The sequence below is a fragment of the Danio rerio genome, chromosome 13 (assembly GCF_052040795.2).
Source record: "Danio rerio strain M-AB ecotype USA chromosome 13, GRCz13ab, whole genome shotgun sequence".
NCBI classification, from domain to species: domain Eukaryota; kingdom Metazoa; phylum Chordata; class Actinopteri; order Cypriniformes; family Danionidae; genus Danio; species Danio rerio.
Window position 1 is genome coordinate 22747501 of NC_141033.1, and position 12500 is coordinate 22760000.

Genomic DNA, 12500 nt, shown 5'->3' on the forward strand with positions numbered 1-12500 from the left:
GAGCGGTATGCATGGTTGCAAATTTCCTAGAAGAGCAACACATTCATGCAGCGTGGCTTTTTCAGGACGTCGCTCCGACTGTGTGTTTCTGGATGTGGTAGTTTCCTTTCCTGGTTGCCCTCTCGTGATGACACCGAGGCTTAGATGCCCATCACTGCATTGGAGGACAGGCTGTCATTGTCTGATAAAGGATTCTAACTCGCTCCCTCCCTCCGGGGTAGTAAATGCGACATTAAATCTAGAAGCAGACATGATAACCGTGCTTCACCAGGCTGCATTCGGACCGACTAGATAGTTATATGTGGAGGATTAAGAAGGCAAGACCTTCTAGCCTCCCATCTCTTTCTTTCCAGAAATGCAAAGTTGGCTCACACAGTCTTGAAGGGCACATATCTCTGCCCGAACTGCATGTGCCACCGCCCTCACCACCCTTGATGGTGGGGCAGCCAGGGGGTATAAGTTGATGGTAAGTCGTGGTGCCTCTTCTTCTTGGTGGAGTCAGTCTCGTCTCCTGTCCAAGGCGTGTTGGTTTATCTGCCTCTCTCTGAGTCCACACAGCTGTGGATCAGGTTGCTTCCACCCTGCACGCTAGCCACCTACCAGCTCTTTCAAGTGCAGATGCTGGCCCAGCTGCACAAAGGTGGTTCCGACCCAGGCTTGTTACACGAGCCCCGCATCGCAACCGACTGAGCTCTATGGACCACAAGTCCACTTTGTGTGCCCCAGGAAGGACGATGGCTACATTAGTGGTCCAAGAATACCACCTCTGGCTAAACCTGAAGAAAAGATGTGCCAAAGTTGCCAAAGTTTGCTTTAACTCACCCATATGCCAGGCTGGCCTGTTCGGCGACACTGTCAGTGGATTCACCCAGGAATTTACGGCGGTGCAGTTGGATGCGATGGGCTGAGTCATCTATTGGCGGGGGACATAAGGTCGCTCTGGAACAATCCACATTCACTGCTTGTCGCCGAGGCGGCCAGCCTGCGAAAGGCAGGTGACGCTCCCCATCCCAGGGCGCTGCTAAGTCTGGTAAACGAATCATGAAGCGCCCTCGAGACAAGCAATCTGGAGAAGAGCAAACGTTTCTACAGGCCTGTGTGCCTCTAGAACAAGTGTCCAGGCATGTAATCGTTTCGACGGATGCTTCGTTGCACTGGGGGGCTGTGTGTAGCGGGCATGCAGCTGTGGGTCCGTGGTAGGAACCAGGTTGCATTGGCATTTTAATCGCTAGGAGCTGTTGGTAGTGTATCTCGTGCGGTGCTGTTTTTTTTTTTTTTTTTTTTTTTTACCGGCGCTAGAGGGGAAACGCATGCTGGTCAGGATGTTGGCGTATATTAATCGCACAGGAGGTATCCACCTTCGCCGCATGTCTCCGCTCACTTGCTGTCTGCTCCCCTAGAGTCATACGCAGCGGAATCGCTGCATTCCACTCTTTCCCACCAAGCTCGACCGTGCACCCTTTGCCCTTTCACCGCAGTTTCGCCTGGGAAAATGGAGACTTCACCTAAGACTGTCCAGCACCTTCTACAAGGCATGCCTATGCCCTGAAGTGGAGCCTATTTGCTTTGTGGTAAACTTTTTCCTGAGAAGGACCCTTAACATGCCAGATCAGTGTAATGCTGTCCTCCATCATCTGAGGACGTGGCAATTGGCGGCACGCTGGAAAAGCATTGCCTCATCCAGTTCTCAGTGGCGCGAGACGTGGATATTAATTCTATCCTGTTAACCTCTCATACCCACTTGGAGATCTCTCAGGAGACGTCTGCTCGAACACTAGAATTAGTATCTTTAAGATTTCTGTCCCGGTAGACAGTTCTGCTGGTTGCGTAGCCATTGGTCAAAAGGGTGGGTGTCTGGAGGCATTTTCAGTCAGCAAAAAGTGGCAGCATTTTTGGGTCGGCCCCCTCTCAAGATTTTTTTTATCTTACTCTTGTGAGGAGCCGATTTCCTTTTGTGTGCTGGGAAACCCTGCTTAATGAGAATTTTATTAGGTGTTGTAAAACACTTACTGCGCCTTTCTGTCCAAAACAGAGATACGTGTGCTTTCTTGCTTTGTCAGTTTGATTGCAGTGATTCCTCCGAGGCCTCCAGCATCTGACTCAGTGGAGGAGTCAGGTCTTGGCCCGTTACGTTGTTGGCATGCCTGCTGGTCAGCCTGCATACTGAGTATAGGTGCCCGCTTTGTGTGATTTTAAATGCTGACGATCCCATATGCTCACTTGGCCATGATGTAGTCCCTCCCTCTCTGGCGGACCCGCGTCTTCCCTCCCTGGTAAGCATATCTTTTTCATGTGTACTCCCGGGTGAAGCAAGTGTGCTCACGCTCTTGGCTTGGCATAACCTTTCATTGGGGGGAAGGTAAGGTTCAATCATTGTGGCATTTTCCATACATTTCCCCATAGTGGAAGTTTCCCTATAGCATTGAAGTTCCCCTCCCGAAGGTTAACGCTCCAGTTACTAAAGAAACCCTAGTTCCCCAAGGAGAGGAACGGTAATGCTGTGTTCCTTTGCCACAATGATTGCCCTTTAGCTGTTGGGCGTGAAAGTCTCTTCAGCTAGAAAAGGATGCCTCAGCTTGGCACGCGCTGTGCTTATATTCCAAATTGATTGCAAATAGTGCCAGCTGTGCATGCTGAAGCTGCCAACTCATTGGCATTTCATTGGCCCGTTTATATACTCTTTCAGATGATTGGATTCTGATAAAGTTTCCATAGTGGAAGTTTTCACATAGCAATTCTTACACCTAACCCTACCCCTTACAGCAGGGGTGTCCAAACTTAGTCCTGGAGGGCCGGTGTTCGGCTGAGTTTAGCTCCAACTTGCTTAAACCCACCTGCAAGGAAGTTTCTAGTATATGTAATAAGAGTTTGACGAGCTGATTCAGATGTGTTTGATTAGCGTTGGAGCTAAATTACACAAGCACAGAGTGACTCGCATGTGCATAAACAACAAGATTGTTTCAGTTGTACCCTCCATGATGTGTTTTAGAGTGGAAACATTTTGACAATGTCTCTGTCATCTTAGCTCAATGACTGGAAGGCAAAGTGTGATTATAAATTAAACCCTATTGGCTATTTTGTAAAATGGGGAGGAGCTATATGATATGCTCCGCCCGCTCTGTTTCATTTGAAATTGTCATGCATCAAACAAAGCTTTGCATTTCAAGGTGCTTCAGGGGACCTTTAAGGTTATGTTTTCATCTCCTCCTCTAATTGTATCATAGTCGCGTATAAATAGTTTGAACCAACTCATGATGAATGTGCTATTTTTAGATGCTTTCTCTCGAGGAAATACTGGTAAAAGACCCGCAAGGCTCTGAGCGCTTTGATCGTTGTTTTGAGTCTGAGCGCTGACACATTTTCTTCAGCAGATGAATCGTGTAGTTTCCTCTCATGTGCATGTCTTTCAATGAGTCATGTTCTCTCAATCCACACACTCCAACAGCTGATGTCTGGAGACCTTCATTTCCACAAGGTTTTATGTTTCAAAGCAAAGAAAATACTTTTAGTATTAGGCTACTGTTTGCTGTTTCTCTGATATTTATGATGAACACCAGCTTCAAAAACACAGTTATGATGTAAATCTTATTTGTGTTTGGGGCTTTTTCAGGAAAACAAATTTTAGTCTTGCTATTATTATAAGATTTTATTTACAGTCTATCATTTACATGTTTTTTTGCCTTTTTTTATTTACAACTGGTGTTCTCTTGAACATTTTATTTGTAAATAAAAATCCAGAGTAAAAACAATACATTGTAAACTACAGCTATGTGCCCAAAAAAAAAAAAAAAAAAAAAGTTGAATATAAAGGGAAAGTCTAATTTTTTTAACAATTTGTTTCAAAAGTGAAACTGGTTACATTAGTTCACTACACACAAAGTGAAATATTTTAGATATTTTAAAGACTATATATTAAAGATGAGAACTCAAATATTCCAAATACTCCAGTATTTCACAAAATTAGGATATCATGACAAGGTTCAACATTGGTGACTTTCGGTGTGTCAATCTAGTCTGCTAATAAATGCAAAGCCTTAATGTCTCAGTCTGGCCAAGTAGGCTTCAGAATCATGGAAAGACTGCTGACTTGAGGATTGTGCAGAAGAACATCATTGGAAACCTCCATAAGGAGGAAAAGGCAATTGCAAAAGGAGCCAAATGCGCACAAAGTGCAGCATCTAAGTATATTAATAGTGTTAAGAGGGAGGGTTTGTGGCTGGAAAAGGTGCACAAATATGACCAAAGCCTTTAAGACAGTGAAGCAAGGGTTACTTAGGCTGGTTTAAAAAAAAATCAAGAACCACCACATACAGACATCTGCATAACATGGGCTACAGCTGTAGAATTCCATTTGTCAAGCCACTCCTGAACAAAAAACAATATTAGAAGTGTTTGTACTGGAATAAATGGGAAAAGTACTGGTCTGTTGCCCAGTGGTCCCAAGTCCTCTTTTCAGATGAAACAATTTTTTTTATTTTATTTGGAAATCAAGATCCCAGAGTCTGGAGGAAGAGCAGATAAAGACAAAAGTCAAGCTGCTCAAAGTCCAGTGTGACTGTTCCACAGTAAGTGATGGTTTAGAGATCCATGTTATATGCTGGTATGGGTCCATTTTTTTTCATCAAGTCCACAGTCAACACAGCTCTATACCAGGATGCTTGAGAGCTCTTCATAATTCCTGCTGCTGACAAGCTTTTTGGAGATGATGACTTTTATTTTCTTGGGACCTGCACACAGTGCCAAAGCTACCAGTACCTGTTTTAAGGACCATGGTATTTCTGTTCTTAATTAGCCAAGAAACTCAACTGACTTAAACCCCATTGAAAATCTATGGACTATTGTCAAGAGGAAGATGAGGGAACAGACCCTGAAAAGCAGACAACTGAAGGCCAATATCAAAGTAACTTGGGCAACCATAACACCTCACCCATGTCAAAGACTTATGCGTCCGTGCCACACCGCCTTGAATCTGTAATAAGTACTTTGTTGGCCCTCCTTTTGCACTGAAAACACAATATAGTACATTAACATAAATGTTGAAGATCCTTTTTTTATTGCTTTTGTGAAATATTTGACTTTTCATTTTTAATCCGTAATCATTCAAATTGAAGGCTTGAAATATTTCACTTTTTGTGTGTAGTGAACTAATATAACACTTCACAGTTTAAAACAAATTCTTGAAATAAATGGACTTTCCCTTGTTTATTCAAATAATTTGCCACATGTACTGTATAACCTGTAAATAAAAAGTAAAACAACTTTTTTTTTAATTATAGGAAATGTTGAAAATAAGAATATTATAATTGTTACTTGTAAATAAAATGCCTATTTTCTCGTGGTGTGGACAAGAAACACAACAGACAATCCACTTTGCTTGTGGACAAATCATCTCTGTTTGTTGTTATAAATATTATGATGTTATCAAGAAGGCACTGCAGACTGATTTCCTGAAACAAGAACATAAACAAATTGTGACTACTAATGCAGCTTATTTCATGTGGCCTGTCTTGTAGTCTGACAGCCAGGCATTAGATAATGTCAGTGTGATTTTTAGGAAGCACCCTTACTACTACTGTGCCAATGCTGTACAACAATTAGAATTGACACCAATATTTAAGAAGCAATGAAATCAAGTATAGCCCAACTATATACAAATGTTTAAATAATCTCTCTGATTTACTGGGTGCTTTCTTTCATGCTGAAGCTGAATGCTGAAGCAATAGTGTATGTTGAGGACGATGTATTTCAAGGGCAGACAGACGCACAGTGCTCAGGGGTGATTGTAGGGTGTGAGGCAAAAGCGCTTCGCCAGAGCCTCCTGAACACAGAGACACTGACGGCATTGGGAACAAACCCCCAGATCTGTCAGGAGGCCTTAACACTAAAATCTAGTAATGAGACATGAGAGAATGAGGTAACGAGACAGAAAGTAAGAGAGAGAGAGGAAGAAAGATGAACAATAAAGAAGCAGTTTAACCCAGTTTAACCTCCAGAAGAGTCTCCTTCAACATCCAGTCAAAGCCCTCGGCACTAAGAGAAACAAATCGGATTAAGCTCAGTTCTGTTTGCAGATGCACTTGTATTATAGTTAATTCAACCTTCCTACAATGATGGTAGTAGATGTCAGATGGTTTGATTTTGAAGATCTTAATATTGAAAATGATTGTTTCGAACTCAGTGGTTTAGAGAGATTTTGAAAACTCATTTGTTTTTTACATTTATCATTATTGCATTTTATTACCATTTTTTACATCTATTTTTGATTAATTTTCATGTTTTGTATTTACTTGATTTGTACTTGCTTAACTTTCCCCTCCACTATTCACAGTAACTAAATGCAAACATTTACTCGCAGCCACAAGCAGGTTTTTTTCCTTCTGTAATTCAAATAGAGTAGGTAGCAAAAACTGCACAGATGTACAGTAGGGCCCAATCCCAATTCTATTTTTGTACCTCTACCCTTTTCCCTTGGCCCTTTAAACCGAGTGTGAATGGGAAGGGCTTCAAAATTTACCTATAAGAATTGGGACACCCCTAGAGCACCTGCACACGTCATCATATGTCATCGTGATCACTTGCTTAATATGAGATCAGACGATCGCGATGGCTGTAGTTATTACAGTTGTGTTATTTTTTGGTATTTATCTTCAGGAAATCATTGAAGGTAAATATCATGTTATCATAATGAGCAATCCAATGTGGCAATAAGATCGTAACTGTACTGTGTATTTACACCATGGTCATATTCATTTGTAAACATACAAAAAAAACAACATTAACATTATAGCAGACATTGTAAAAGGCTAATTTCCAGCCACTAGACTTTTCAGACAGGGTATTCGAGTGTCGTCAAGTGTCAGTGTTGCGTATACCTGTCAACCCTCCCGTTTTTACCGGTATTCTCCTGTACTTTACTGTTCTATCCCGCTATCATCCTGTTAAGGTATTTTCACGTATTTTTTCCATATTTTCAGTCTTTCTCTGAACAGCTGAGCCTCCCTATACGCAACCCATACTTGCTCTAAAAAGTGAGTCTTCTGTGCTTTTGCTTTAGGAATGAAAACACTTATAAATAAATATTTAAAACGGCGCAATTCCATTACCTTTTGATTACATGTGCCATCGCCCATCCTATACAATCCTTAAAACAATAATATGATGGTGCATGACTGTCAGCTGACAAGCTCCATAGTGATAAACAGACGCTGTTTCCCAAACAAACTCTGTACACGCGATTTGAAGCGGAGAGAGTCTGGCTTTTGGGTGCGTGTTTAAACAGACATACACACATAATTAATAACAATACATATAATAATACATGTCGATCTTGGTCCTTTTTTTTCCCCCCAAACACAACTAATTTCGTCTTAAATGAGCATAAGTTAGGAAAGCATTAAAATGCTTTCATTATAAAGTTAGATGTGTGCATTTTTAAAGTGATGATAAAATCTTAATAAATGAGAGATTAATTCGTTGCTCTTTAATCAGAATGTGTAAGTTATACAGTGGAAAAACGGCTAATGAGATTGGCTTAATTCTATTTCATTTATAATAGCTATTAATTTCAATAAGCTGAATTGTCTGCTAATGTATTTGCTGCTAATGTATATATTTATTTTTCTTTTGTTAATAATAATAATAATAATAATAAAACTTATTACTGACCATTTAACTGTTTTACAATGAAAGGGCTCCAAGTGAACATATTTAATAATTTTGGGGTTTTTAAGGGGGAGGGGGGAATCCCTTATTATGGTTGGCATATCCCACAATGATGTTGTGAGACAGGATTTATTATTAATTATAGATATCGAATATTATAGATTTATAGAAGTATTATTATTATTATTTATTTATTTATTTTTTTTATTTTTATTTTGTAAGCATGACTAAAATACATATGCGTTTGTTTGTTGTAAAAAATACGTAATGATGCTCATGAATACCCATTTGTATACCCATTTTTATTGCAGCGGATACCCTTCCAGCTGCAACCCCTCTCTGGGAAACATCCATACACATTCACAATCATACACTACGGACAGTTTAGCCTATTACAATGAGCACTACATACTGCGTTGCTTTGCTCCTGTGTTGACCATTGCTTGTCTGACTACTGTTCTTAATAAATAACTGTACGTGGATCCTCAATCCTGTTGTCCAGCATCCTTGTTACAATATACGTGCTGTACTACAATATTAAAATGTTTTATTTTAGTAAGGGCCATAATGTGCAGTCCTAAAAAAAAAAAAATTAAACAAACTTTTTTTTTTTTAATGTACTTCTTAATATTAAATAAAGGTTTAAAAGAAAACCAATTAAAAGAAGTCAAATAAAATAATGACTCTAAGTTAATATTAAATCATACAACACCTACAGTTTATGAATTAGTTTGAGTACCTGATAATGCTTTTATTAATAAATTAATTGCGTTATATATTTTTTGCTTTCATTTTAATGTTTAAAACTTTTCTTGAGCCTATTTACATTTTAGTAATTTTATTTTTAAAGGTGACTCATTATGTCTCTTTACAAGATGTAAAATAAGTGTGTGTGTGTGTGTGTGTGTGTGGAGAACTGATAATGTCAAAAGACGTTGCTCCGAAAGCGTCTATTAAAAACTACGGTGTTCATTTTGCATCCTAAAACTCAATATTTATCTTGCCTCATAGTAGCTGATAATTGGCAGGAAGGGTGTGAAAACTTCTAATGATGGACAGCTGCTTCTCACTTTGTGCTGTTTATGTTAATGAGGTAGAGATTGTCACTAATATGCAGAACTTTGACGTGGACAAAGGAGAATGTCAATCGAAGTGTTTCTGCTCTGTATTTATGAAGTGTAAAAAGTAAATCAATTAATTGTTACCATTAGAGAGGCTGGTTATATTCACACACTTGCCACACAGCTGTGTTTTTAAACCCCTTTTAAAAGGCAGTTTTGCATACTAGAGCAATTCTCTAAGTTCTGGAGGTTTTACAAACTTGGAGCTCCACAAACAAGCACATCAAACTTTTTTTATTTTTCCTCACAATTGGTATTTTTTCCCCCTAAAACTGTTGCCAAACAGTGAACTGGGCTGTTAGACATGCTACCAGGCTGTAGTTGAGAGGTCAGTCTTTGTCTGTTAACTTCTATAAATTACCATATCAATCTATTCCCAAAAAGCCCTGCACTAGAAACTTCAAGTGTGGTGTGTAGAGCTGTTTGAGCAGTGGCATCTATAACCCTGACCCTGCCTTCCAAACTGACCCCTGCATAGATCTTTCAGTACAGTTTTCTTTTTTTTTCACAGCAAACTCACACAAACCTTCAATAAAAGCTAGCTCTTTGCTGTTATCTTTTTGTCTGTTTTCACGCCATACTATGATTTTTATGGGAACAAAAGAAAACACTTGCTGCAGTCAAGGAGGTGTAGCAAGAGATGTGCAGGGGAAAGGCTAAGAGATAGAAGTGCACATAATAGGAAGATGGAAGAGGCATTTCAGTGGCAGAGGTAAAAACAGGCTGACAGGTGGACAGCTAAAAGCCTCGGAAAACAGCTTGCTGGCGTCTGAAGAGATGGACAGAGCAAAGCAAATCAGAGGAAGAATGAGACAAATGGACGGTTAGGAGGGAGATGGATGGAGGATGGAGGAATAGCTTTAAATGGGGAGAAAACAAGACAGAAAAGACACACAGCACATATGAGGAACATTTGTTTGAAGGACTGCTCACAACTTTATCTGTATTTTTATTTAATTGTTGGAAATTAAGCAAGCTCTTTTTATTACTCTCCTAAAGAGGCTGTCATAATTATTTTTTTTTTTTAATTTATACATAATTATACTTTATGTATAAAAGTCATGTATGACGCAATTAACATTCATTCATTCATTTACTTTTCGGCTTTGTCCCTTTATTAATAGAGAGAGAACATGCAAACTGCACACACAAATGTCACCTGACCCAGAAGAGGTTTAAACCAGTGACCTTCTTGCTGTGAGGTGACAGCACTGACATTTAATTGTGTTAACTGACCATATGAATGTACAGTTGAAGTCAGAATTATTAGCCCCCTGAATTATTAGCCCCCCCAATATATTTTTCCCCCAAATTCTGCTTAATATATATTTTTTTACAAATTTTTAAACATATTAGTTTGATGCCCATTTTTCTAATAACTGGTTTATTTTATCTTTGCCATAATGACAGTTAATATTTATTTACAATGAAATAAAGTATAGCCCAACTATATAAAAATGTTTAAATAATGTCTCTGATTAAAAGTACAATTTAAAGACTTAACTAGGTTAATTAGGCAAGTTAGGATAATTAGGCAAATCAAAGATATAAACCAAAATATACCATTGTTTTTTTAAAACCTGCAGATACACTCGTGTACCTTCATCAAAGGTACAAGTCTGATCCATGAAGATACCACTACAGTGACAAGACACTTTGTACCTTAACAGTGTCAAATTTGTCCCTTCAAGAGTCAATTTACTTCCAGTAAATATAAAACATCAAATACATTTTTAAACAATGTTATGAAAAAAAGTTTTTGTGTAAATGCACCTTTTGCAATAAAAAAAATACTTTAACATCAATTAAATCTATTTGTAACATTTTACAACACTTCATAAATCTGTTACAGATACATTCTCACATGTACAATATATATATATATATATATATATATATATATATATATATATATATATATATATATATATATATATATATATATATATATACACTCCAATGTTTACACAATACCTTTTGTAATCACTTAAAAGTTCAATTAATTAATTTTAAAATAGAAATACAATTATGCAGAACTATTGTAACTAGATATGCACAATGTTTGATTAGCTTTACAATACTAAAATGTCTGCATGAACATTTTGCATATACAGGACTTGCATGGGTCGTGAAAAGCAAACGCCAAAAGGTGCAGATATCAATAATGAAAATGAATTCATCAGATAATGCTGTCAAAATGTTTATTAAGAATGCCTTAATGTTTAGTTTACAATATCTATGGTTTTGTTTTACTAGTTGTTTTGTATTATAGAACTAAATTAATGTTCAGGAATTCTTTAAACATGCTTTTAAACGATGATTTATGTTTTAATATGGCAATTATTCATAAAGTCACTTTGACTTTTCAGTAATTTTTATTTTTATAGATCTTATAATATAGATTTTGTCCAAGAACAATTAAGAACAATTGTGTACCATAATTTCAATTGTACCACAAAAGGTACACAACAGTATCATAAAAAGTATTTTCTGTACCATATAATGTGCAACTTTTATGAAGGTACAATACTGTTCCTTAAAGACATTATTTGTACTACCATACCTTTGTTTTTGACAGTGTAGAGGAAAAAAATACTATCGGAAATACTGAGAAAATGTTTTTATTTATAATTTTTTTTAACAATTTAAGCCAAAACTTGTATTAAAATGACAACAAGAAGGTTGCTGGTTTGAGCCCTGGCTGGGCCAGTTGGCGTTTCTGTGTAAAGTTTGCATGTTTTGCTTTTGTTAGGGTGGGTTTCCTCTTTAGTGTGTGTGTGAATGCGAGTGTTGGGTGTTTTTCCAGTGCTGGGTTGCAGCTGGAAGAAATCTGCTACGTAAAACATTTGCTGGATAAGTTGGTGGTTCATTCTGCTGTGGCGACCCCTGATAAAGGGACTAAGCTAAAGGAGAATGAATGTATGAATTTATTCACCAGTTCAAATAACATTTAAACGGTAGCTATTGAACCTGTTTTCAAGACTGATTTCTCTATTTCTATATCAGTATATAGCTTGGGCTTTTTTTCAGGATCAGGCAGTGTAGATCATTGTTTACCTGAGGCAGATACAGCAAGTATGCAGTGACAGTGACGATCTTGACAGCAGATATTATACCAGAAATGCCCACACTGACAAATTAAAAACTATGATAAAGTAGCTGAAAATAAAAGTTTGTCTTAATTTACTCATGCTAATCGTGTTCTAAACTTAATGCTTGGAACACCAAGTAAGATATATTGGTAACAGTTTAGTTTAGGTCACACAGTAATAACAAACCGTTAACTAACACTACAATAATAAACTACTAATTAGCAGTTTATTAATATCTAGAAAGGTACACGTTGTGGGTAGTATTAGGAATGCAGAACAAAATCATACTTTATAACTTGATTATAGACAAGTTATTAGCATTAATTGTGACCTAAATTCATTAAAAAAAAAAAAAAAACAGTACCAATCACACCTCTCTGCATTCAAGCTGTGACAACTTGAACACGTGAAGATAGAGTCTGTTGTATTTGTTAAAAAGCAGAAGCTCAGTTCTTTATTTTGTTATATAATATGCACAGATATTCAGAAGAAAATATTCAGAGGGCCATCAATTGAGTTAAAGTTGAGTTGGAGCAGTGATCAAATGCATTTTTTTTATTTTTATTTTTTGTGAAACAATCAACTGATCCTTTCCCAAAAACTGATGTGTAGGAAACTTTCCTTT

At 37.7% G+C, this 12500-nt stretch overlaps 1 protein-coding gene across 2 annotated transcripts in view; it reads right to left on the reverse strand.

Moving 5' to 3' along the window:
* The window catches only part of gfra1a (gdnf family receptor alpha 1a), a 161514-nt gene that overhangs the window by 14298 nt on the left and 134716 nt on the right, over nt 1-12500 (reverse strand).